The sequence below is a fragment of the Sciurus carolinensis genome, chromosome 2 (genome assembly GCF_902686445.1).
Source record: "Sciurus carolinensis chromosome 2, mSciCar1.2, whole genome shotgun sequence".
Taxonomy (NCBI): domain Eukaryota; kingdom Metazoa; phylum Chordata; class Mammalia; order Rodentia; family Sciuridae; genus Sciurus; species Sciurus carolinensis.
In genome coordinates this window covers 16445690-16471427 of record NC_062214.1, presented here as the reverse complement: position 1 = coordinate 16471427, position 25738 = coordinate 16445690, and the positions used below count along the sequence as shown (strand labels likewise).

At 45.6% G+C, this 25738-nt stretch overlaps 1 protein-coding gene across 8 annotated transcripts in view; it reads right to left on the bottom strand.

Moving 5' to 3' along the window:
- Ptprt (protein tyrosine phosphatase receptor type T) overlaps nucleotides 1-25738 on the bottom strand; it is a 1023334-nt gene that overhangs the window by 279479 nt on the left and 718117 nt on the right. The gene's annotated exons all lie outside the window — the stretch shown is intronic.

The following is a 25738-nucleotide window of genomic DNA, read 5'->3' as shown; positions in this document are numbered from 1 at the left end:
GGTGAGCTACGTCAGAACGTTCTGCAGAGCCAGCTGCAGCTGTCTACTTTGCAGATCAACCCAGGCCCTGAATAGCCCCCTACTGGAGCAGCCGCGACCAACAGAAATAGAAAGTAAGTCCCACATGTCATTTTAGATTTTCTAGTAATAGCATTAAAAAGAAGAAAGTGTATCTTGTTGAACCCAATATACCAGAATATCACCATTTCAACCTGTGATCAGCATTAAAACATTTAATGAGATAGTTTATATTCTATTATTCATATTAAGTTCATATTTATATTAAGAGATCTATTGTAGGGCACCTAGGTTGGTTCCTTGGTTTAGCTACTGTGAATTGAGTTGCTATAAACATTTATGTGACTGTGTCACTCTAGTATGCTGATTTTAAGTCCTTTGGGTATAAACCGAGGAGTGGGATAGCTGGGTCAAGCAGTGGTTCCATTCCAAGTTTTCTGAGGAATCTCCATACGACTTTCCAGAGCAGCTGCACCATTTTGCATTCCCACCACCAATGTATGAGTGTACCTTTTTCCCCACATCCTCATCAACATTTATTATTGTTTGTATTCTGAATGAAATTATGGCATTGCCAGTAAGTGAATGGAGATGGCGAATATCATACTAAGCGAAATAAGCCAATCCCTCAAAACCAAAAGCTGAATGTTTTCTCCGATATGCAGATGGGTGCTAATTCACAATGTGTGGGGGGCTAGGGAGGAATAGAGTTACTTTATATTAGGTAGAGGTGGGTGAAGGGAGTGGAGGGGGTCCCGGAGTAGGAAGGAGAGTAGAATGAATCAGACATTATTAACCTATGTACAGATACAATGATTCGACTGGTGGGGTTCTACCTCACATATAACCAGAAGAATGTGAAATTATACTCCATTATATACGATTATGAAAATGCATTCTACTGTCATGTATGACTAGTTAAAAAAAAAAAAAAACTAAAAAAAATTTATAAAAAGAGATCTGCTGTGGAATTTACCCTTAAAGTATACTTCACCTCAGATTAGCCACATTCAAAAGTACAGTAGCTCTCTGTGACTGGTGCTGAAGAGCAATGTCTGAATGCAGTAACCCAGTAAGAATTATGTAGAAGACTTGTTTAAAATGCAGATCCTGGGCCCACTCTCCACAGGGGTATGGTTTACATTCTAGTGTTTTCTCATGCCTTATCTTGTTCGTCTTCCCCCAAAATTTGGGGGAACCAGGATTGTTTTCATTTTAATGATGGAGAAACTGAACCTCAACTGGAAATAACTTGCATTATTAAATCAACCTTTTCAAACTATCTATGGCAAAGCCCCAGTTTTCGGTTTTCCAATTCACTTTGGACCAATAATAACCCAAAGTCCCCTCCCCACATGGCTTATCCTGTGAGTTCAGCAACAAAACTCATCTACACTGTGCAATGATGACTGTGTCCACTGTCCACTGATCACCCGGGTGGGTGTCACAGCAATGTCGAGGTAGAAAAGTTTCTGGAGTGCTCACTCTCAATTTCTGCACTTACCTTGCTGTGACAGTAACTTGAAGTTGGTAGTGTGGTGCTGACTGTCACGGGTCCCACTTTGAGAGTCCCGTGTCTGAATTACACAGTAAGTGGCACACATAGGATTGTTTTTGTTTGTTTTCTTATCTGGCTTGTTCCATTAAACATGTTTCATTAAGCTATAGTGTACATACAGAGAAGTATACAGCTCCATGAATTTTTGCAAACAAGAGTCATAAAAATTTGAGAAATAGAGCATTCCCAGTCCCAAGGCTTCCCCCTCAGGCCTGCTTCCAATCTTCCCCGCCTCTCTGCAGCAAGGATCACCCCACTTCTGACAGCATAGACTAGTTTTGCCTGTTTTGAACTTATAAACAGAATCCTACAGTATGTGCTCTTTCGTGTCTGGTCTCTTCCTCACATGTTGTGAGAGTCGCCCATGTATCACGTGTGGCTGTCAATCATGCCTTCTCACGATTACTCAGTCATCCATTCTGATGCTGGACTCAATCCCGGCCTCGACCTCAAAGCCTGTGCTCATTATTCTCCACCACACTGCCTGGCCTGCCAACAGGGTTCACTAGTTAAGAATGCATCCATTTATCTGTTCCGTTACTCCCTCTCCAACTTCCAATGTTTTCTGCATAATCACTGCTGGGGGCCCCAAATGAACAGAAGTCCATCCTCCAGTGGCTTCCATTCTAGAGAGAAGCCAGCCAGCCATACAGACAGCTTGTGTCATTTTATCTTGCATCACCAAGATCCCATACTTACAGGATGGTCAGACCCAGGCAGGAAAGGGAACATGCCAACTTAACTTAAAAATAAGTGATCTGCTGTTTCTGGTAGTGGCACCAAGTGTTTTAGAGAAAGAGATGATTTCTCTCTCCTGTGTGAAGCAGGGGTGGAGTAGAAATTGATGCCACATGTGCAGAAGAGCCGACTTTACCCGGGGCAGAGTGAGCCTGGGAGAAGTGCAGAGTGCTGGAGAACTTGGGCTTTCCACAGGCGGAGCCTGAGCATGTGCACTCAGGGCTCAGGCAACCGCTCAGCTGTCCCCAGTTCCCTCTGGTCTCCTCAGCCCTTCTCAGAGGCAAGTGCTGCAAGCCTCCAGCCCTCTGTGCCTGAGGGTTTCTTGGCTGGGTGCTTCCAACGACTGACCAGCGTTGCCCCATTAATTCCCCAGGCTCCTGTCCACTTTCCCTCGGGGCTCCAGCTCCATTCGCCTGGAAAGGCAGCTGGCTTGAACACATTCTGATCATTGGCTATAAAATTCTCTCTTCCCCCGTCCCTATGTCTTTACTGATGTTTCCAAAACTTCTCAGTAATCTTCTCAGTAATCTTCAAATCCTGACTTAGCCTGGGGTCTGCTTCTGAGCAATACCAAAGCAAGAGCGCTCAGGAGGGCGTCTCAGGAGAGAGGGGAGCCACACCTGCAGGAGGTACAGTCAGGGCAGAGGAAGGAGCCTCCTAGGTTCCAGGCAGAGGAACCTGCCTGGGCAAAGTCCTGACGGGGTGGTGGAGGTCTACACAGCGGCAAGTCCAGGGTGACTGTTGAGTGGACAGCAAGGGAGGCAAGTTTGTGTTTGGATCTGGTTTCTGAAGCCACAGAAGAGGGAAACATGCAGAGCTGTGCCAGCGGCCACCAACCCCAGCGTGCCAGTGGAGAGGACATGCTTTTGCATTCCTTCAAAATTCCTGTCCCTGTCCCCCTGCCGGAGCTGGTGGCAACTCCACTGATATACAGACACTGGGAGGTAAAACTCATGCCTTATTTACTAGCCAGCTCCTTTCCTACGCTCCAAATTCAATCCAAAAGCGACTCAATTTCCACGGAGCTGTCAATATAATATACCGCACTCCCCTGCTCTCCTAACCTTTCCTGGTATTACAGGATCCTCACTTACTTGTAATGAAACACTATGAATAAATCAATGCATGTTAATATAGCATGTCTTCAATTTTTTATGAAGGGCTTCACCAAATCTAATTCCCACTGCTTTGTCAGAAACAGTCTTTGAAAAATTTAACTTGCAAGTTTTACAAAGTTAGTCGGGGATCAGACCTGGGGAGGGAAAGAAGAAAGGTAAGAAAAATGGAATGGGGGGCGGGGCTGTGGCCATAATGCATAATGCACTATGAATCTTCATTCAGAAGTGGAGGAAAGGGAAGGTTTGCTAGCAGAGAAAACACAAAATAAAGGGTTCATGAGGGAAAAGGGTGCTGAGCTGCCTGTCCATCAATTTGGGGCTACAGGGATGGGCTCTAGCTACAATAAAGTGGTTCCTTGCAGTGGAATCCCCAGCTGGAAACCAGAGTGAGCACTTCATTAACAAAAATTCAATGATGTCATAAGAGCAATGACTTCCCATAGCTCAGGATTAAGACTGCATTTTTGTCCTGTGGTCTGAACCAGTTCACTGCACAAGGTGGCTTCAACGGCCCTTCCTCCTGCCCTTCAACCCTTACTTTAGCACTTGAAAAAAAGCCATGACCTCTTTTACCAGACGGCCTTTGGACCAGCTAGTCTGTCATGTTGAAAAGCTTATTCCTTCTTCCCACATCTCCTCTTTGAGTAATTCAAGACTCTTCATCCTTAGACTTCACTTAAAATGACACTTTCCACGCATGCCCCCTGTGGTTCCCAGGTCCTCCTATTTTATGTTCCCAAAGTTGCATATCACTCCTCTGACTCACTAACTCTCCACTGAATGATGCAATTATTTCATCTAGTATTTCATAATTCACGGGTTAACAAAGTATGGTCCGCAAGCCAAATCCAGCTTGTCACCTGTCTTTGGAAATAAGGTTTTATTGGATTACAGTCCTCCCATTCATTTATGTACTGTCTGAGGCTGCTTTCACACCACCATAGCAGAATTAATAAGTAGTTGAGACGGAGACCCTAAGGCCCACATGGTTTAAAATATTTAATCTCTGGACCTTTGTTAAAAAGTTTACTGAGCCCTGTATTAGACTATAAGCCCCAAGAGGACAAGGATCTTACCTGGTTTTTGTTCAACATTTCATCTCCTAGGATATACAAATGAGTGATCAAGTTAGCTGTGTGGCTTGAGTAATTTGCTGAGCCTCTCTGTTTTAGTTTATTTTACAAAGTGACTCCAGCTTCTTTACTCAGTCACAAGGGTCCAAGAATCCAAGAGTGACTAAGTTCTGCACCAGAGCTCTAGCCTAATGGACCAGAGGCTGTCTTAGGAGCAAAAGGACTTGTTTGTTCACTAGGGAAAGATTACGTCAGTCTTGTTCAAATGGAGCACATGAGAAGACTCCCGAGGACGAGGCGGTGCGTGGGGGCGAAGGGAAGAGCTGAAGTAGGGCAGGGAGGAGGGAAGCTCCAGGACCCAGGAGCACATGGCGGGAGCACCACTGGGAGCCTACATCCTTCTCCAGGCACTGAGGCAGGTGGGGCTCGAGAAAACTCATCTCATTTAATTCTGGAAAAAAATGGCACGGATTCTTCGTGGCTGTTCCTATTCCTTCTCTAAGGAAGCTGAGGCCAGGAGAGGACACTCAAAGTGCCAGCTAGGTTGTGCAGTGCAGCACTCAGGAAGGCGTCTCAGGAGAGAGGGGAAGCCACACCTGCAGGAGGTACAGTCAGGGCAGAGGAAGGAGCCTCCTAGGTTCCAGGCAGACGGTCCTGCCTGGCAAAGTCCTGAAGTGGCAAAGGTCCAGGGTGACTATCCAGTTGAAGGCAAGGGAGGCAAGTTGGTGTTTGGGTCTGGTTTCTGTAGCCACAGAAGAGGAAAACCTGCAGAGCTGTGCCAGCGGCCACCAACCCAGTGTGCCAGGGGGTGAGGGCAGCCTGAGGGCCGTCAGACAGCTGTGCAAGGAGAGGTCTGGGCACAGAGCTCAGTGCTCTCTGGGGCCTCAGCCTCACCAGGGTCCCATCTCTGCACCGGTGAGTGAATGTTGGTGCCACAAAACAGAGAAGAGAAACCAGGGGTGGGCTGGCAGGACCATGGGTTCATTCAAAGGGATCACTTCCAAGACCCTGAATTGAGCCAATACAATTCCATCACCTGAGTCAAATGCTCTTATTACACACTTATACACAGGCTGGGATAAAAACATGAGGTTCACGTTCACATCATGATCAGAGACAAGGCGTAGTCAACCAATGATCAAGATGCAAAAAATAAAAATTAAGGAAATCCACAACAGCACCAGCTATTAGTGACCAGAGTGTAAACTGAGTGGAGATCTGTCACCCACAGCCTGATGTTCCAGAAGGATCCTCTGTACCTTGGTGCTGTGATCTTATATCTTCATCCTAAACCCCTGGGGAGGGTCATCACCCTACACTCTGCCTCCTAGCTGCTCCTGCCCCTCTCCCCAGGCTTCCACCTCCTATTCTGAAAGTCTCAAGGGACAGAATTCTAATAAGACGACATGTGAAATAGACCAGGGTGGCCCCTTCATTGACTAAAAGGTTCTCAAGCTCTAAACAACAGGTTGAAATATTTTCTCCCTTTTGGATCTGCTGGAAAAGCATTCACAAGCAAGGTCTTTGCCATCCGGGTGGCCTTGGAGGCAAACAGTGCAGAGGGAGACCAGCTCAAGGTAATCTCTTGCTACACAGTATAGAGCCCACTCTTTGGTTTCTCAGCAATTAAAAAATACAGTGTGAACACGGCCCTTCTGAAGAACAGCGGGGACAGGTAGATGCCCGTGTCGCATGTGAGAGCGACTTCTTGGCCAGGTGCCTTGTTGCCTAGAGAGCTGGGGACGGTTATAACAATGGAAAAGTGCTCATGACTGGTACTCACAGCTATCCCTGATGTTCCTGAGTCTGGGCACAGTGACTGCCTTGGCTTCTGTGGGGCCCTGCTGGTGCCTTCAATCCACCACTCTACTCACTGAGAATCTGCCTCTTGCCAGGCTCTGTGCTGGGCTCTGGGCAAGGAAGAGGCAGGTGAAGCAGGCCCAGTTCCTGAGTTCTTTGGGGACAAAAGCAGGCCTTGATGGATATTTCAGGGAGTCGAGTCCTTTGGGAACACCGATGTGGGAGTAACTGGTTTTGCCAGAGAGCAAAAGGACAACTTCCCATACAGAACCGTGAGAGAGTTGGGCTGAGTCAATGGTCCTCAGCTCAGGCTGAGCATAGACTGCTCAGGGGACCTTTTAAAAACTACTGGTCCCTGGCCACGGACTAAGTACATCAAATTCTCTGGCTATAAGGCCCTGGGAGTGGATACATTTTAAAGCTACCAGGGAGATTGAACTGGACCAACAGGACTGCCTCTGGGACTCAGAGCAGGAAGGGGTGAGGCCGAAGAGCTCTGAGAGGCAGTGTGTGCCAATGGGAGCTGCCTCCTGCAGCAAGCTGGAGGGGACCGGAACATCACCCCTGGATGCCACAGGTGTGGCCTGGGACAGGGGGCCCGGTGAGCTGAATCCAGTGGGTGAAACTAAAGAGAAAACATCCCATAGCCTCAAAGTGTCTTCCCCCAAATTAACTAGTTACTGTTGTGCTTTGACCATAAAGCCAGAAATTCTTTGATACTTATCCCGTTCACCTTCCGTGTGGCTGCACCACTGACGTGCTTTGAATGGATGGAACACGGAAAGAGGAAAAACGGGTGACTTCAAAGTGAAGTGACCTGCAGACACTGGCTCCCCCAGGTGAGCAAGATTGACAGCCCCCGTGACAGGTCATGAGGGGGTTACGTGCCCCCAACATGACGCGATAAAAAGGACCCCTGCCTTCCTCGGTCTGCTGATGAGAAAATGTCAGGCGAGCGCAGACACAGATCATCAGTAGGCTTACAAAGTGTCAAGGTCACAGATAAAGAGACGGAGAAATGGTCAGCTTCTCCAATCTCATCACCGACTCTGATGGCTGGTTTCAGATAACAAGGACACATGTCAGCTTAGCACATGGGAACCTGGAAGAGAAAAAGGGACCTCTGTGGGAAAATGGGGGAAATCCGAAAAGTCCTGAGTTCACTCAATCCTCACGCAGCGGCACCGGTTCTTAATTTTGATAAATACGCCACGCTAAGAGGCCGGTGTGAAGGGAGCCCTTGGGACTATTCTTTTTTTTTTCCGACTTCTTTGTAAATTTAAAATTTTTGTCAAACTAAAATGCTTATGGATCAACAGAAAGTGACAAACTAGGGCTTGACACCTGTGTGGGTCTTTGTGGCTGCAAAATAGAAAGTACAGCAAATGTTCACTCTTGGCATGGCTGAGTGCTGGGACATCTTCAGGAACTCAGGTCCAGTCAGGGAGATGGCTGTGGCCCACAGGAGAGAGTGGGAAAGGCTCAGTAAGACTCCTGCTCTGGGCCGGGGATGTCACTCAGAGGCGGAATGGTTGCCTAGCATGCCCAGGGCCCCAAATGCTCTCTCTGCCATCTCCAATCCTTAGCACAGAGCAACTTCCCATCTTCTCTCCTCCCCTCCCTGCCCTACACAGGAGGGATGTCACAGTCCCTAACAGGACCACTGTCAACTCAGATGGTCTAACCTCTTTCTTCCTAAATTGTCATAATGCAGTTTAATAATATTAAGTTTAAACCTTCCTTTCGGCTTTTAATCTCATACTGGGGTGTAGGGGTGCTATGATTTGGTTATTTTCACAGAAACCTTCCTGCTTAATGAGTCTGTCTAGTGATATTCCCAGTGGCTTTAGTCTGCATAGCAATATTTCCTGGGCTTTTGAATGTAAGAGGCTTGCCCTCCAACTTCTCACTCAGCTGATTTCTGTTCTGCGAAGTTTAACCTGGTTAAATTGCTAAGTTGCATGACCAATTTCTCTCTGGTTGGCTTTGGGCCTGGATATGAGAGAAGTTAAATCATCTCATGACCCTGCTCTCTGGAACCTTGCAGCTATACCAACAGCCTTTCTGGCAGAGCCAGTTTGGGAGATCCTTCCTAGAGGGAAATGCCTGGGTTCTATTTATTTATTACAATGACTGTCAAGCACCCAGCCAGGCATAAAGTAAGAGTCAATAAGGTTTACTGAATAAATGAGGATTAAGAATGAAAATGTAACAAATCCTGATGTGGTACAGCTGGGATTTGAAATGAGGTCATTCTGCACTAATGCTCAGCACTCTTCACCCACCTTGGCACTCTGCCTTGGCCCCTCTGTGCCCACCCTGTGTGACCCATCTCTAGGTGGAGGGATTGGCGGGGTGGCTGTGACTGTCAGAGCACAAGGCTTTGCAGTGGTCATCTCTGAACCTGCCTCCCTCAGGAGAGAACCTGGCAAGCATTCCCCAGCAACCGTGTCCACAGAGCTGGCACTCAATCCCACCATATGTGGCAATTAATGAGATCCAAGCTGGTGAAGTTCTTGTCCTCTTGGGCCCAAGTTCCCAAATCTGTGTCAGAAGAAAGTTCTTTGGTGCCTTTCCTATTTTTGAATGGTTTTTATAAATGGTCATAAAGCCTTTGAAGTTCCCCCCATCCAGAGGTGGAGTGTATGTCCCCCCTCTTGAGTCTTAGAAGACTTGTGGCTTTTTGACCAATAGAATATGGAGGAAGTGATGCTGAGTGACTCTAACACGGGGCTATAAAATGCAGGGCAGCTTCTGACACTGGTACCTACAGCATCTTAGTGGCTATGCACAAAGTCTGACTCTCGGGACAGCCATATGTGAGGAAGCACAGGACACATGAAGAGGCCGTGTGTAGCCCCAGTGGAGCATTATCTTCCAGGTTCCAGACTGCCAATCTGGAAGCTTGCAGATGATTCCAGTTCTCTGCCATCTAGTCACCCTGGTCTTATGTGTCTTCTCGGCCGAGACCCCAGCCTTCCTGGGGTTGAAACAAGCCAGTCCTATACCCTCCCAAATTACTGACCCACAGAATGTAAATTAGTACAGTCACTCTGAAAACAGGTGTGGAGTTCCTCCAAAGACTAAAAATAGATCTACCATAGGATCCAGCTATCCCACTCCTGGGTACGCATCCAGAGGAAATAAAGTCAGCCTACAAAGGAACTCTGCATTCCCATGTTTATTGCAGCCTATTCACAATAGCAAAGAGATGGCATCAGCTTAGCTGGTCAACAGATGGATGGATAAAAACCATGGTATATATATACACAATGGGGTTTTATGTGGTCATAAAGGAGGATGAAATCAGGTCATTTGCAGTAAAATGGATGGAACCAGAAATTAGCCAGAAAAAGATAAATAAGTACGATTGTGTTTTCTCTCATATGTTGAAATTAAGATTTAAAAAAAAGACTTGAAAATGGAAGATGGAGTATTAGGAAGGGGAAGGAGAATGGAGGGCAGGCAGGGGAAGAGGGAAGAGCAAGAGAGAGTTGTAGAGAAGGTGGGCACAATCAAATCATCACACATGCATGTGTGGAAACAGCGCAGTGAAGCCTTAATCTGTTTAATTAATATGAATGAATAAAAATAGTTTAAAAATTTGGATCCACACAATCTATAAGCATAATAAAATTGTTTTGTGCCACTAAATCTTGGGGTGATTTGTTTCTTAGCAGATAGTAATTAGAACATTTGTCCATTAGACTTAGAGATTTCCTGAAAGCATAGATAACATTTTTTTCTCTTTTGTATCCCAAAAGGAAATAGAGTAGATGCTCAACAACTACTTGGTGACTTCCTAACCCAGAGATCAGGTAACAAGCACCCCTAGTAGTGAGAATAATGGACCTCAGGTGCCTCTTGATAAGGGGGCTCTGAGAAGGGCACAGCAACTGGGGGGTATTTTTGCTAACAACACAAAAAACATGATCTAATGAGAAAATGTCAAAAAAAAAAAATAAAAAACCAGATTAAAGGGAAATATACAGAAAAATTGACCAGTACTCTTCAAAAGAGCCAAAGTCATAAGAGACAAGGACTGGGGAGCTGTCCCAGACAGGAGGTGACCAAGGAATAACTAATAATGAAGAGCAGTTAGGATCCTGGATTGGATTGGCAGGAGGAGATTGGTGGGAAAAGAAGTGGGGTGCAAATGTGGCCCGTTCAGTGCTCCTCACAGGACAGCTCACTGTGCCCATCAGAGTTAACCTCCTGGTTTTAATCACCGTGCCATTGTTAAGACACTAACATTAAGGGAATCTGGGCAAGGGTATACTGAAATTCTGTACTCATTTTACGATTTTCCTGTAAGTCTAAAATCATTTTAAAATTAAATATTTTTAAAAAATGAAGAAGAAAAAAATAAACGTGTGCTCAGCCTTAACTGATTGGCTTATCTGCAAATCTCAATGATTGACTAATCTGGAAGCATGGCGCCCTGAGGGCAGAAGCCAAAGGCTCAAGCCTCTGCTCCTCAGCTCATGGTGGGATTAGATCCCAATAAACCCATACCATAAGTCAAAGGCATTTAATGGGGTGGGGGATGTAGCTCAGTGGCAAAGCACTTGCTTAGTGTGCATGAGGTCTTGGGTTCAAACCCTAGTACTGTTAAAAAAGATGAAAGAGAGAGAGGAAGGAAGGAAAGGAAGGAAGGAAGGAAGGAAGGAAGGAAGGAAGACAGACATGTAATGTACATAACCAAAAGAAAGAAAAGAAAAGAAAGAAAGAAAAGAAAAGAAAAGAAAGAAAGAAAGAAAGAAAGAAAGAAAGAAAGAAAGACATGTAATGTACTTAACCTACCTAGGTTAGCTTAGCCTCGCCTACCTTCCACATGAAACTCAAGTCAGCCTACAGTTGTACAAAATTATCAAAATTAAAGCTTATATTAAAGTGTTGCATATTTCCTGTAACTTATAGAATACTCAATTGAAAGTGGGACACAATGGTTGTATGGGTTCCCTTTTGTGCCACTGTGAAGCCAAAATATAAGGTGAACTATCGAGCAGGCCGTCTGTTTTGACAGCAATAAGCATGCAAGTAACATTTGTGACCAGCGAGCACTTGCCAGGCTCCTTGCCAAGCTCTTCCCGGGCATATCTCATTTTGTCCTCTCAAGTTTATGAGATCACTACCATTACTGGTCCCATTTTGCAGATGAGGAAACTAGGGCTTAGGGAAAATTACTGCCCTGGGTTCTCCCAGCTAGTAAGGAGCAGAGCCAGGCTTGGGACCTGAGGGTGAGCCTAGAATCCCGGGCTTGACCTTGGTGCTCCTGAGGACTGGCAGTGTTGCTTCTAGGGGGACCAGAATCTCTGCTCTGGGATCCTGCTGTTGAAGGATCCTGGACTGAGAAGATATGCCAGGAGTTCAAAGAGGTAGGGGCGGCTGCTGGTTAGAGGTGGGTATTCAGAGGCCTAGATCAAAAGGAGTTGGGTGGAAATGAATTCTGAGAGTGGAGGAAATCAGGCGACCTGAGCCTGACTAAATTTCCCAAACACCCCAGAGGGTTTCTCTGACCAGCCTGGAACTTCCTGCCTCCTTCTCAGAGGCGAAGGCAGGGGGCAGATTGAAGAGGCCTCCCAAGGAGGAATCCATTGATCACATAATCACACATTTTGGGTCAGTGGGGGGCCGAAGGCTGAAGTTTCACTTTATTGCACTTTTCTTTCATTCAGTATTTTTCTCATGAAATTAAAACAGAATTGATTTTCTCCCCCACTAAATTAGGCATTAGGAAGGGAATGAAAGGTGGTCCAGCTGGAGATTTGAGCATCAATTCCACCCAGCAGAGCGGCACTTGTAAGAGGTATTAGTAGCCCCCGTTTATCACAGGAAGGTTTTGTAAAAGGCTTTCTTTTTGGCGGGGGAGGGCATGGCTATATTTCCTCCTTCTAAGAATAAATGCAAGTTTTTGTTTTTCCCCTTTCTTGGTTAAAATGATCACTTAGCTCTTGCTCTTTTTGACCCGCTGGTCTCGGGCTAGAAGGTCTCTTTTCCTAAACCTGCCCAGTGGTATTTTCCCAGGAGCAGGCACACAGCAGGTGAAGTTGCTATTTATGGAACTGTCAGAGCTGATGAAGTAGGTTTGGAGGGGACCTCATGCCCTCCTGTTCTGCTGTGACCACAGGCTCACTGCTGAGTCCAAAGTACCTCACAGCTAGAGGGAGCTTCTACATTAACAGAGACTCAGTGGAGACTGGGGCAGCAGAAAATTAAAACTCAGAGAAGTTAAGAGGCATGCCTAATGTCACACAGCAAGTGGTTTTCAAAGGACACAGCTATGGGATAGCAGAGCCACATACAGAGGGAGTGGGGAGACGTGGGCACGTCCCAGTGCTTCCTCTTAGCAGATGGTCATTTAGAGCAGCACTGCCCATCAGAAATGGGATGTGGGCCATGTGAGTGGTTTTATGTTTTCTAGGATCCACATGGAAAAAAAGGAAACAAAAGCAGGTAAAATTAATTTTAGTAATACTTTTATTTAACCCAAGATGGCTGCTGTGTTATTGTTCCAACATGTAATAGGCACAGAATTATCAAGGAGATATTTTACATTGTTTTTCCTGCTAAGTCCATGCACATCTTGGTTCAGACTAGCCACATGGCCTTATTTCTGGTGCTCAGGAGCCGTGTGTAGGTAGCAGTTAAAGAGTGGTCTACACCAGGGTTTCCCAACATTTTCTCTCCTCTTCCTCCTCCCCCTCTTCTATTTCCTCCTCTCCTCCCCCTTCTTTTTATTTCATCAGCACCTCCAAGAAAATCTATTTAAACTTTTTTTTTTTTTCTTTAGTATGCTCCCATGAATTTTTAATTCCAAAGATAGGCTATTGAGTGGCCTATGTGCTTTATTTTTATTTGGGCAAATGTGCATACACTTTGTGCATATATGGATAGTTGTGTAGGGGCTGTGCATATCTGGATAGCTATATAGAAACTGTGCATATCTGGATAGCTGTAGACTCTGCATATCTGGACAGCTGAATATGGAGTCAATCCATGTGTGGATAGCGGAATACGAACCATACACTGTTCTAAGGAACTGTTCTTGCATGTTATGCATATGTAGGCATAAGAAGATGAAGATATTTTCACTCCCTGACCCTGCCACTACCTCCAGCAATTTTCATCCATTGGGCATGAAGGCGCCCCTGTTAAGAATGTGTGGTGCAGAGCAAGCAGCCACACCCCAGCCTCCGGTTCTTATCTGTGAAATGAGAGTTAATGTGTGGCCTCAGTGAGGCAGTTCTCAGGGGAAGCATCCTGCGGTGCTGCCCATGACACCGATGCTAATGTCAGGGCTGCACTGCTTCCAATACGTTCCCTCCCACAGGGAGCGGGGCTCCCTCCTCGCCTGCCAGGGGTACGTACGATTTGCCCTTGCCCTCTACCCTGCTCCAGAGAGCTCCCCAAAGTCCTCATATGGGAGACCAGGGACTCCATCCTTCAGACTGGCTGTGGCTCAGCCCAGGGCAGTAGGACCACGTGCACCACAGCTCCAAGGTCTTCCCTTTCTTACTAGACGCCTAATTGATGTCAAAGGCCCAGAGGGCACCCTCGCAGGGTGGCCCGGGTCCCTGACACCTGACCAACCCTCTTTCCTCCTCTGGTTGCCCATCAGTTTATTAACTCTGCAAAGACACATGCCACCACAGGTTCCAACCTCCCCCTGTCCCCCACCTGGTTTATGCCAGAATTGGGAGGTTACTGTGGGCCAGGTGGGTCTCCCTCCTTTTAAAAGTCAATGTGCTCTGTGGATGGACATATAAATCTGATGCCCCAGCTGCTAGAGATTCTGGTGCTTTCTTCTCTCCTCATTCCATCCTTTTCCACTGTTCTGTAGGATAGGCTTTTGTCCTGGTGGCTCCCAATGAGCTCTACTTTGTCATCAATAACTCTGTGACTTCTGTCCAGTTCTTCCTGCTGTCCTGAGAGAGATATGCCCCTAGAGGCAATGCCAGGGTCATCCAGGAATTATCCAGAGCACCCCTGGAGGTATGAAACTCTGTTCCTCTTACTCAGTCTCCAATTCTGCCTCTGGTCTGGGCAGTGTTCAGAACATAGGTGCTAGTGCCAGACAAGGCTGGCTTCCGCTCTCAGTTCCACCCAACTGCACAATACATGTGTGCAAAACTTATTGCAAGGGCTGTAAACTTGGTGTCCTAAGCTGGGGATTGCAGAGGGAAGCTCACGAAGTGCGCAGTCTGATTGCCTGGCCTTGTGCAGCACGCCTCATTAGGCACCCGCTGTAGGGAGAAACCAGACTATAAACTGGAAAGGAAAATGGCCTTGGGATTTTGCCTCTGTTTTTTTTTTTTTTTTTTTTTCTTTTTTCCTGCCTCATAGTAAAGTGCACTTCTTAAATTCTTATGTTTCTTTATAGATATTATTGCTCTCTATCTTTTACTTAGGAGACGGTTCAGAATTAAAAGGAATTGTTTTGGATTGTATCCTTAGAGACCTTAGGAGAACAAAGAGAACTTTCCGACTGTGAAAGACTGGACAGTGTGGATTTGATCTTGGGTGTCAGGGCTGGTTTTAGGTTAGGATACTTAGCACCTAGTGACCTTCGGTAAGACTCATTTCCATTATTAAAAAAACAGAAGAATGATAACAAGAAAGCAATGCTATGTCATGAAGCTAAAACATGTCCGTGTGTATAGAAGCCCAGCACTTAGTAGGGCCTTAAGTGGATCAGTCAGATCTGAATTTACAACATCAGAGAGAGTCTTTGGGGAAAATCATAGGCTCCTTCAACTGGGCTCAGCAAGTACCTACTGTGTAGGAACGTACACCAACCTTGATTTTAGGCCATTGAGATACTCCAGTGAACAAATCAATAAAGAGTCCCTGCCCTTCTGCAGGTGAACTCAGAGATTCCAGGGTGGTAAGAAGAGGGGTGAAAATTACAATGAATATGATAAATATGTCATTCACCTGGTTCGTTAGCAGATGAGAGGAGCTCAGGAAAACAGAAAGGAAAGGAGACAGCAGAGCAGGTGAGGGCTAGGGAGTTCTGGGAAGAGTTCCAAGGGTTGCAATGGAAGGACTGGACTCTGTCCCCAAGGTGACTACGGAGGCAGAAGACCACACCTCCTGGGACTCCTCCACCGAGGCTCTGGGCCCTGGACACCTGAGAGGACAGGTTGGAGCAGGGGACTTGCCTCCATATCTGCCAGCCCAGCAGATGCTGCAGAGCCTGGCCTGGTTGCCTGGTTCATCAAGCTCCCACCAGGCTCCCTTCAGGGACTCCTGCTGAATGAGCAGAGGAGAATACGGGGCATGAAGTATGCGCTGGCCAGGAAAAATGAGCACAGAGTCCAGGTGTGTTGAGGAGGTGTCTAAGAAGATGACCACTGCTCACATAGCACTGCCATCCCAACCTGGACCTCGGGAGTTTGGGGAGTCTGATTTAAAGACATCAAGGGTCTGATGAACAAACAGTGATCTCTGCAGGGAGGAATTCCCAGAGCTTATTAGATATCACCTCTAGTTTAAACCCCCTAGGAACCCATTAGACCTGAGGCCCAGCAGAGCCTCAGAGACCATGTGCTCCCAGGACAACATTTTAATTAATGCAGCCTCTTAGCCAGTTGTGGTGGCACATGCCTGTAAATCCAGAAGCTTGGGAGGCTGAGGCAGGAGGATCATAAGTTCAAAGCCAGCCTCAACAGCAAAAGTGAGGTGCTAAGCAACTCAGTGAGACCCTGTCTCTAAATAAAATACAAAATAGGCTGGGGGATGTGGTTCAGTGGCTGCGTGCCCCTGAGTTAACAGAAACAAAATTTAAAAAATAAAGTAATGCAGACTCTTTATGTGGTTCCCTAGAACGCCAGCTTCCTGTCAAGATTCAGAGCTGATGTGAAGAAGGCACCACAGAGACTCTCTCCTTGGTGTGTCCAAAGCGTGCAACTCAAAGGCACGTGTGTTTCATGTAGGAAGTGGAAAGAATCATTCCATTGATTCAGATAAAGGTGTCTTCATTGAAAAATATCAAAATTTGCATGAAAGACGTTTGCTAAAGTAATAGCAATTGAAATATTCTTTGAAGTGCTCTCAATATAAATATAGAAACACTCCCATGGAGACCTGCTCACCTTATCACTGTATTCTGTGTTCATTGTTAGCCTCAGCTGGGATAATACAGTGCTTCCAGCACACACGGTCTTGACTGCCTCCTACTAGTGGGCTTGGGGGGGATGTGTTGGGGGTCCTGCCTCAGTGAGTGACTACGTCTCGTAGTCTAGCTCTTTCATTCCTGACAAACACTCCAGGGGCCCAGATTTTGCCTCCAAAGAAGAAAGAACTCAGGAACCCAACAGAAGAGGTACCATGTACCTCCAAATACGGGTGCCCCATAAAGTTCCAATGCTCTCTCCCTGTTGACCCTAGGTGTTGAAATCTACCTGCACCCCATTCCCTGAACCACCATTGCCATTTTTGTCAGCGGAGGAGCCAGTGGTGCCATGGCCACATCTGCACAGGCTGGTGTTTGGCTGCTAAGAGGATGGAGTGTACTAAGCCAAAGGGGCTGGAGCTCAGAGGTCCAGAGATGGAGAGGGCCAAGCCCCATGGCAGGATGGAGACACACACCCTTAGAAGCAGACGGCAGGGAAACCAAGCAAAGAGGAAAGCCAGCCTAGTACAGACAGACCAGAGGTGTGAGAAGCAGAGACAATGGGGACAAGATTGAAGAGAGAAACTGGACCTTTCAGTTATGTCCATGATGCCAATTAACTTTGCATCCACTGCCCAGAATTTTCTGTCAAGCCAACCTGAGCTATTTCATGGTAACTTTATTTCTTAAAATGTGTATTTCCCTGATGAGAACATCTCACCTAAATAATATGTTATTTGTATCTTCAAAACTTTCCTTGTTTTTGTTTTTGTGTTTTATCCTCAGCAAACAGTCCAAAGATACTGGCTCCCCGTGCTTGATGGCTGCCTCAAAGTCCCCTCTTTTCTCTGCATCCACGGTTCATCTTTCCCCATCCCAGGTCCTACATACCACTCATGAGAAACTTCCGATTTATCCAAAGTGCAGACTCCAAACCATATTAATTCATGTGGGCACCTGGTGCTCCCCAAGGCAACACAGCTTGTCCGGGAAGGGGACTGAATGTCGATGCCTTGGTTTTGCTGCTGTGTGCCTTCCTGGGGGCAATAGCCCAGGAAGCAGCTGTGTGGGTACCTAGTCTAATTAATCCTCAGGCACCAGCTACAGATAAGGGCCAGTGACCTGGGCCAGTACCTGAACAGGTGTCAAGTCTTCCCCTTGAGCCTCACATACACCAAAGCACAGCACACCGCCTCCCATGCCCAGCCATGTTCGCAGTCAAGGGGTGAGCATTCCCCTTGGGTGATGGGCTGGGTTTTTCTCTGTTATACCAAGAGTAATACTGGCCCTTCTCAAGGGCAGCAGGCAGCTTCTTGCAGTGACTCAGACCATGAACCATGCTACTTACCAGCTATGAGACTTTGGTCAAGGTGCTTACTTCTTGGTACCTCAATTTCCTCATCTGTCAAACTGGGCTGACAAGGTTTCAATCTCATGGTCTGAATGAGAACTAATGGAGGATCACATATGTAAAGCCCTTAGAACAGTCTCTGGACACATAAGCAATTGGTGAAAGCGATCTACCCATATTCTTAAAATGTTAAAGCCCTCCAGTGGTTTTCCAGTGCTCTAAAAATAAAACCACCATCTGCACAGTGGCCTGCAGATCCCGCGCGGTGGTGCCCTGGCTTCTGTCACTCCTACGTCATATCAGTGACCACATGTCCCCTTGCTCTTGCAGTTGGGCCCACCAGCATTCTCCCTACACCTGGCACTGGTCCAGCGTCACCCACCATCGGGTCTGTGGCCATGAGTTCCCTCGGTGCAGCACCCTCTGTCCTTGCTCGGTTTGGTTGACACCTTCTCTTCCTTCAGTTCTGGGCTCTAATGGACCTCGATAGGCTCATAGAGGAAAAGCACATCATTTTGCACCATTCTAGGGAACATTATTGACAGTGTATCCACAGGGATGGTGCCTTCTAGAGTGGTCCAAAACAGCAGCCCTGCAAGGCAGGGATTTCCTCCAGAGGTGGATGGGCCAACAGAGGGCTGGAGTCTGTATCATTGATTAGTGAAGGAATAGGGCATCCAAAACACAGCACCATTTGCCAACATTTTCTTTGTGACTTGGGGCCTAAGTTCTAGTCTATCTTGTCTCACTTTGCTGCTTCTGCCATCTTTCCACTGTAGTTTTATCATCTATAGCCAAAGCATCACTTAAAGAGAATACACCAGTAAGAAGATCTACAAGCAATCAACAAACATGAAAAAATGTTCACCATCTTTAGTAATAAGAGAAATGCAAATCAAAACTACACTAAGATTCCATCTCACCCCAATTACAAGGGCGATTATCAAGAATACAAGCAACAATAGGTGTTGGAGAGGATGTGGGGAAAAAGGTACACTCATACATTGCTGGTCGGGTTGCAAATTAGTGCAGCCACTCTGGAAAGCAGTGTGGAGATTCCTTAGAAAACTTGGAATGGACCTACCATTTGACCCAGCTATCCCACTCCTTGGCCTATACCCAAAGGACTTAAAATCAGCATACTACAGAGATACAGCCACATCAATGTTCATAGCTTCTCAATTCACAAAAGCCAGACTGTGGAACCAACCTAGATGCCCTTCAATTGATGAATGGATAAAGAAACTGTGGTATATATATATACAATGGAATATTACTCAGCCATAAAGAATAATAAAATTATGGCATTTGCAGGCAAATGGATGAAATTGGAGAATATCATGTTAAGTGAGATAAGCCAATCTCAAAAATCCAAAAGACAAATGATCTCACTGATAAGCGGATGATGACACATAATGGAGGGTGGGAGGGGGGCAAGAATGGAGGAAGAAGGGACTGTATAGAGGGAAAAGAGAGGTGGGAGGGGTGAGGGGAAGGAAAAAAATAAAGGAATTAATCAAACATCATTACCCTATGTAAATGTATGAATATGCAAATTGTATGCTGTTACTCCATGTGCAAACAGAAACAACATGTATCCCATTTGTTTACAATAAAAATAAATTAAAAAAAAAAAAGAATACACCAGCAAAAGAAACGAAGACTACTTCAAACCCTCCCTGGTGGCAGCTACCTTGGAAACAAATTTTCACAGCCTAGATCACATACACACAATTGCAAAATCATTGGTTTGCTTCTCTGATTAAAACCTGCTACTCTGGACTATAAGCAACATCAACATGCAGGCCGGGTTCATGATGGCCATTCATTGCAGTATCCCTAGCATCTAGGAACAAAGAAGACCCTCAATAAACATTGTTGAATGGAAAGTAAGCCTTCATTTCTGGGCCGGTCCAGGGATGTTCTCCAGTCCCAAGTTGCCAAACACAGTGTGTGAATTCCCACCGCTGCATCGTGTATTACGGCTCAGTCCCTGGTTAAGGGATGGGGTATCAGAAGCCTCCACTAGACTGACTGATAAGCTCCAGAGCAGCCCTTACATCATGAGAGGCAAGGCAGTTGAAGCCAGTAAACCAGGTTTTAGTCTTCCTATCCCTGCTAAGATGAACCAGGAGGCAAGGCTGGGGTCTTGTCGGGGGCTGAGTCCCATGCAAGCTGGCAGAGAACATGTTCCAGGCATCAGCGTTTTTAGAGAGGCTCTCCCTGTTCTGGGATTTTGGTGCAGCTAGTCTTACAGCAGTTTGAGGGTTGAGGGTAGAGAGACCCTGCACTAGGAGACTCCAAAAGTCCCCTGCTCCTCTAAGCATCCAAGATATGATGAAGGAATCGAGGGTCCAACCTTATAAAGGTGAAAAGTCCCTTCAGACCTTGGCTCTTTCCAGATGAAGAGGCGTAATTAAACACAGGCCAGCGGGAGAGTGGTCAGGCGAAGTGAATCCGAAGGCAAGGCTTACTCCACGTTGATGAAGGATCCCTAATGTAACTTAGAGGATGTCCGCAATCATCTCGGTGTTTGTGTAACCCCAAAATTTACATATTGAAACCTAACTCCCAAAGTGATGATCCAGAGCCTTCAGGAGATGATTACGCCATGAGGGTGGAGACCTTATGAATGGGATCGGTGCCCAAAAGGTCCCAGAGAGCCCCCTTGCCTCTTCTACCATGTGCAGACACATGGATGAGGAAGCTGGCCTTCACCAGACGCTGAACCTGTCAGCACCGTGGACTTGGGCTTCTCAGCCTCCAGAACTATGAGAAATAAATTTCTACCGTTTATAAGCCACCAGAGTTAGGGTATGTTGTTACAGTCGCTCAAAAGGACTAAGAGAACCTCTAAGTAGAACATAACAAAACACGAAGAATTCTGCCACATTCTGAGCAGAAAAATAAATGGCAGAGATGGCAATCAAATCAGGGAATATGGAAACCATTCTTATTTTATTTATTATTTATTATTTATTTTTATTTTATAATTATTTTATAATTATTTATTATTTTATTATTTATTCAGATCTGACTGTGCCCAGCTCTGTGCTCAGATCCCCTCTACTTAGTATTATCCTTATAATTTTACTGCTGACGAGTTGGGGTCAGAGAGGGCAAGTGACTTCATCAAGCCCTGCTGAGCTGGGCTCTGGCTATTGTCTGAAGAGCAACAGGCTTGTAGATGTCACTGAAGGAAGCATTTTGAGGACAGAGTTACAGGATTATCTGTTCATAAATATTCATTTTTAATCCTTGTTTTTATGCAGCAGTTTCAGATTTCTAAATATTTAGATTTGTATTTGTAAACTGACAGGATAATGCTGTGGACTGGAACTCTCATAAGGAATAGAATTCACTCTTTTTTGATTGTCACGACCCAGATGACCTGTCTACTGGTACAATGCTTCTATTAGCCTCAATGCTAACACTGGCCAGAGGCAGCAACCTCAGACTTTAATGAAGCTGCTGATACCAATATTAGTTTGCAGTCACAATAATAGAAATTATGGACATATTTATAGAGCTTTGCCATATGCAAAGTGTAGACTTGACTTGACCCTGACCACAACTCTATGCAGGGGGCAGAACCATGCCACTCCATGTGCTAGTAGGAAAAGAAAGCTGTGGAGGCACCCCAGACAGGAAAAGAGAAAGCAGATTGCCTGTGTACACACTGTTTAATTCCAAGTCTAGCATCCACTCTGGGTACTGCCATATTGCTCACAAAATCCATGACTGAATGATCACCAGTAAGACTTGCACCCAGTACAGCCGTCAAAGATGCCGTGAGCAGCCAAGCGGTCACAGCACGCATCATGCAGGACCTGGTGTGTACTCTGAGCTGATGCCAGAGAATGGAAAGGAGCTGCTCCTTCTCCGGTGGGCAAGCAAAGCCCAGAATGCAGAATAGAAGCTCTTGCAAGTCAATACCTCCAGAAGTTTTGCACCCTGGGTGCTTTGTTCGCCTGACCCTGACTCCTTATATCTCAATAAGAAGGCAGTGAGCTCAGGGGGATTCGTCTTCTGTCCAGATCTGGGAGATCAGCAGCTTTCCCAGGAAACAGCGACATCACTGCCACAGCCCCGCCCCATCCCACTGGCAGAACCAGTTTATTTTCAGTTTTAAAGGGTCTGCAGCGCTCTGAGGTTCAAGGAGAAGGTTGGGCATGCAGTCAGGCATGAGCAAGGAGAAACTTCAACCAATCAAGTAGTCAAATGGCAAAATAAATAAAATCATAAAGCATTTAGAATGGAATACAGGAGGCCAGTTGTTTGATCTCCGAGCTTTTAAATATGCAAGTGAATGAAGAAGTGCACCTTTAAACACAGAGAAATAGAGCTTGGATCATGTTTTAATAACATTAAAACTTACAAATATTAATCAAAGGGAAAAATAAAAATTAATTACTACATATGACAGAGAAAGTCAATGTCTTAATATAGAAAAAGCTCTTACAAATCAATAAAAAGGATGAACAGGAAGAAATGATATATGAGTACGAAGTTCACAAAGATACATATCACTAAGGGGGAGACAAGAAATTCAGTCTTACTAGAAATAAAATACATGAAAGCTTAAATTAGATATATAGGTTTACTTTTCTAAGAAGTGATGAGAATTTTAAATGATAATGAAAAGGTTTGCTAGATTAAGAGTGACTGGGTAGTTTCATGCACTGTAGATGGGGTGGTAAATCTCTTCTGATGCCATGGCTGGATGCCTCCTCAAGAAGTTACTAACACCAGAGTTTGACGTGGAGAGCAGAATCATAGCCATCAAACAAAACAACTAAACCAAAATGAAACCAAAATCAGACTACAGACTAGCATGTAAGTTTTCAAATAATAATACACTACTACCTCAAAGAAGAATCTATCCCAGGAATTCAAGTGTTCTTCTTACACTTAAGATTTGACCAATGGAATTAACTTTATCTATAGCTCAAAGTTCATCCTAAAAGATTTTAAATGTTTTTGACAAAATTAAACGTCAATTTCTGAGGCAAAAGTAGTGCATTTATAATCTGCAGGGATGGGGGAGGATGGCTTTTTTAATGGGAGGGAAAATCCGTCTATTATATCCAGCAATCATTTACTGAGTACCCACCACATGCCACGAGATACAATGCAGAGCAAGACAAAGTCCCTGCCCTTGTGAGGTTACAGAGGAGCAGGGAGGCAGGTGGTGCTGTCCCTCCAAAGTTCAGGTTGAAAGTTAATTTCCCCTGTGGCTGTATTAAGTGGTGGGGTCTCTGGGGGAGTGATTAAGTCCTGATGGCTCCATCCTCAAGCATAGATTGGTACCTTATAAAAGAACTGGAGGGAGCTAGCTTGGGTCCTTTGAGGCCTTTCTGTCTATGTGAGGACAAAGTATTCAAGGTGCCCTCTTGGAGGCAGGGACTGGACCATCACCAGACACCAAATATGCTGGTGCCTTGCTGTTGGACTTTCCCAGCCTCCAAGAACATTGAGAAATATGCTTCTGTTCTTTATAAATTACTCAACCTATGGTATTTTGTTACAGCAGAACAAATGGACTAAGACAGGGTTAACCAAGTAAATAGATAAATTTTTATTTACTTAAATACAAGAAGCAAATAATAGGTGCTATGAAGAAAATCAAGGTGAAGACTTAGTAGTAACTATTTACTTTTTAGTGAGGAATGAGTAAGGGCAGTCCCATTAAAGTTGGAAATGAAGAAGGGTATGACAGCCTAAACCATCATTGTTTAAAATGGCTATCAAAATACAAACAATTGGAATCAGACAAACAAAAACAATAACAAATAAAGCAGCATATGAGGGTATAAAGCGAGCAAAACTCTTTGGGAAAAAATACGAACACCATACAAATTAAAATAGTTGCAGAATCCAAAGGCTGAATTTTGCCAACAGCAAACTATCATAATGGATGGGGGAAATTGCATCCCCAATTATAGTAGAAAACCATGATGAACAGGGCTGAACAGAAGCGACATTGCTGGATGGAAGTTGGAAACACTCCCACCCTGCAGGGGAGAAATAGCAATCCCAAGTTCCAAAAGCAGAAGGAGAGACATTTTAAAAGTTGATTCAGTGCAAAACTGTCTCAGAAATGTCACCAGGAAAGAATCTTCTCACACTGACTGACCCTTGCCACACTCTTAAGAGCCTCCTATTAAGGAATTGTCTCCACAAGAGAACTTCTCTGAAAAAATATCTCCTCTCCAGGCCACAGTTGGGTGCACCGGTGACAGTGATCAATGGCTCCATTATGTAGATTTGTCTTTGGCTCCATTCCCATCCACCAGACAGAGCAGTTGCCTGTCTGGAGCAGACACGCCAAGGTGCTCCTGACCACAAACATGGCGGCCTCTCAGTGGAGAGGTTCCCACATTAACCCTAGCCCTTGCCCCTGAAAACCCTCACCCTTTTGACAGCCCCCTCTGAGCAGGAAGACAGGAGGATCAATGGTTAAGAGCCCAGACTTTGGTGTGGGTAGTCATTAATACTGTGCAAGACATGAAATGGGAGGAAAAAGCTCCTGAGCAGACTACAGCAAAGAACTTCAGACAGCAGGAACAAGCTGAGGAAAGAGCCCCAGTCAAAGAGCCTGGGCAGTGGGTAACAGTGAGCACTTCTGTGCCACAGAGTCTGCTGGGAGAGATGAGCAAGAGCGGTGCGTTGGGGTCAGATAACGCAGGGCCTTGAAAGGCCTGATAAGAGGTTCCAGCTTTATGATAGGGGCCGTGGGAAGCCAACCCTGGAATTAAACCCAAGACTGACGTTATCGCCATTTCTGTTTTAAAGAAAGAACATGCTGGTGATAGTTTGGATTCGTGTTAAGAGAAGATACCTAGCAGGAGAGGGACTGAGGCTGTCAGCTGCTTGTCTCTAAGTTCGTATTGCAATTACCTCCTTCCTTTGATAACTTGGATAGGTGCCATTTTTTACCACTGTGTTTCCTTCTTAGTAAAGCCCTACATTTCACTGGCGCTTGAGCAGCCTGTGCTGGAAGCTCTCATGGGTGCAAGGGGTCAGGCCCTGGGCGGAGCTACATGCAGGAGAGAGGAGAGTCAAGGAATTGTACCTAGCCCAACTAGGCCCCTGGGCTTAGGGTATATTGCTACCTTAAAAGTCCCTAAGTTTCATATTCCCTCAGCAAGTCATTTATTTCTACAGGGAGAGATGCTGAAGCAATGATTCCAATCTAGGCAAATGCTGGCCCACTCCCTCAAAACACACACACACACACACACATACACTCACACATACCAACAAAAAGAATTCCTGAAGTTTATGAGCAAAGGCTACAAATCCTGATTCACCTCTGACATCTGACTGGCGGGCTCCACTCGACCCCCTCCAGACCCTTGTCTCTGATAACACCTCTATCTTGCTCCCACAGAAGAGGAATTAACATACTAGAATATTGTTCCCACTCATGGTTTGGAGCTACTTGCCCTGACCCAACTGGGAACAGTATCTTCTGCTGTCAATTTCATATGAGATTTTAAGGATTATATGTCAGCATAGATTTGTGTTTTCTAAACCAGTGCCTGGCAAGTTTTGATGTGTGACCAAATCAGTAGACCTGGGTTAGGGTGTGGAATTCTGCATTTCTAACACATTCCTAGGTGATTCTGATGCTTCTTAATCAATGGACCACACTTAGCATAGCCATGTTCAAAACACCCATAGACTTTCAGGTACAAGCTCTTTGTAGCAATTTGAAAGTAGCTCTGGACTTGCAGTAAATGACCTGGACCTAAAATCCTCTTCTGCCACTTGTCAGTCTCATCACTCTAGAGGAGACATTTCTAAGCTCTGAGCCTCAGTTTCCCATTTTCCATGTCTGTGGAAAATATGACAGAGTCTGGGGTTTTGGAAGAGAGGGAACACAGGTAGAGGAACAGGAAGAGGAGGTCAGCATGAAGTAGAAGCAGAGACGCCCTTATTCACAATAGTAACACTCCAGGC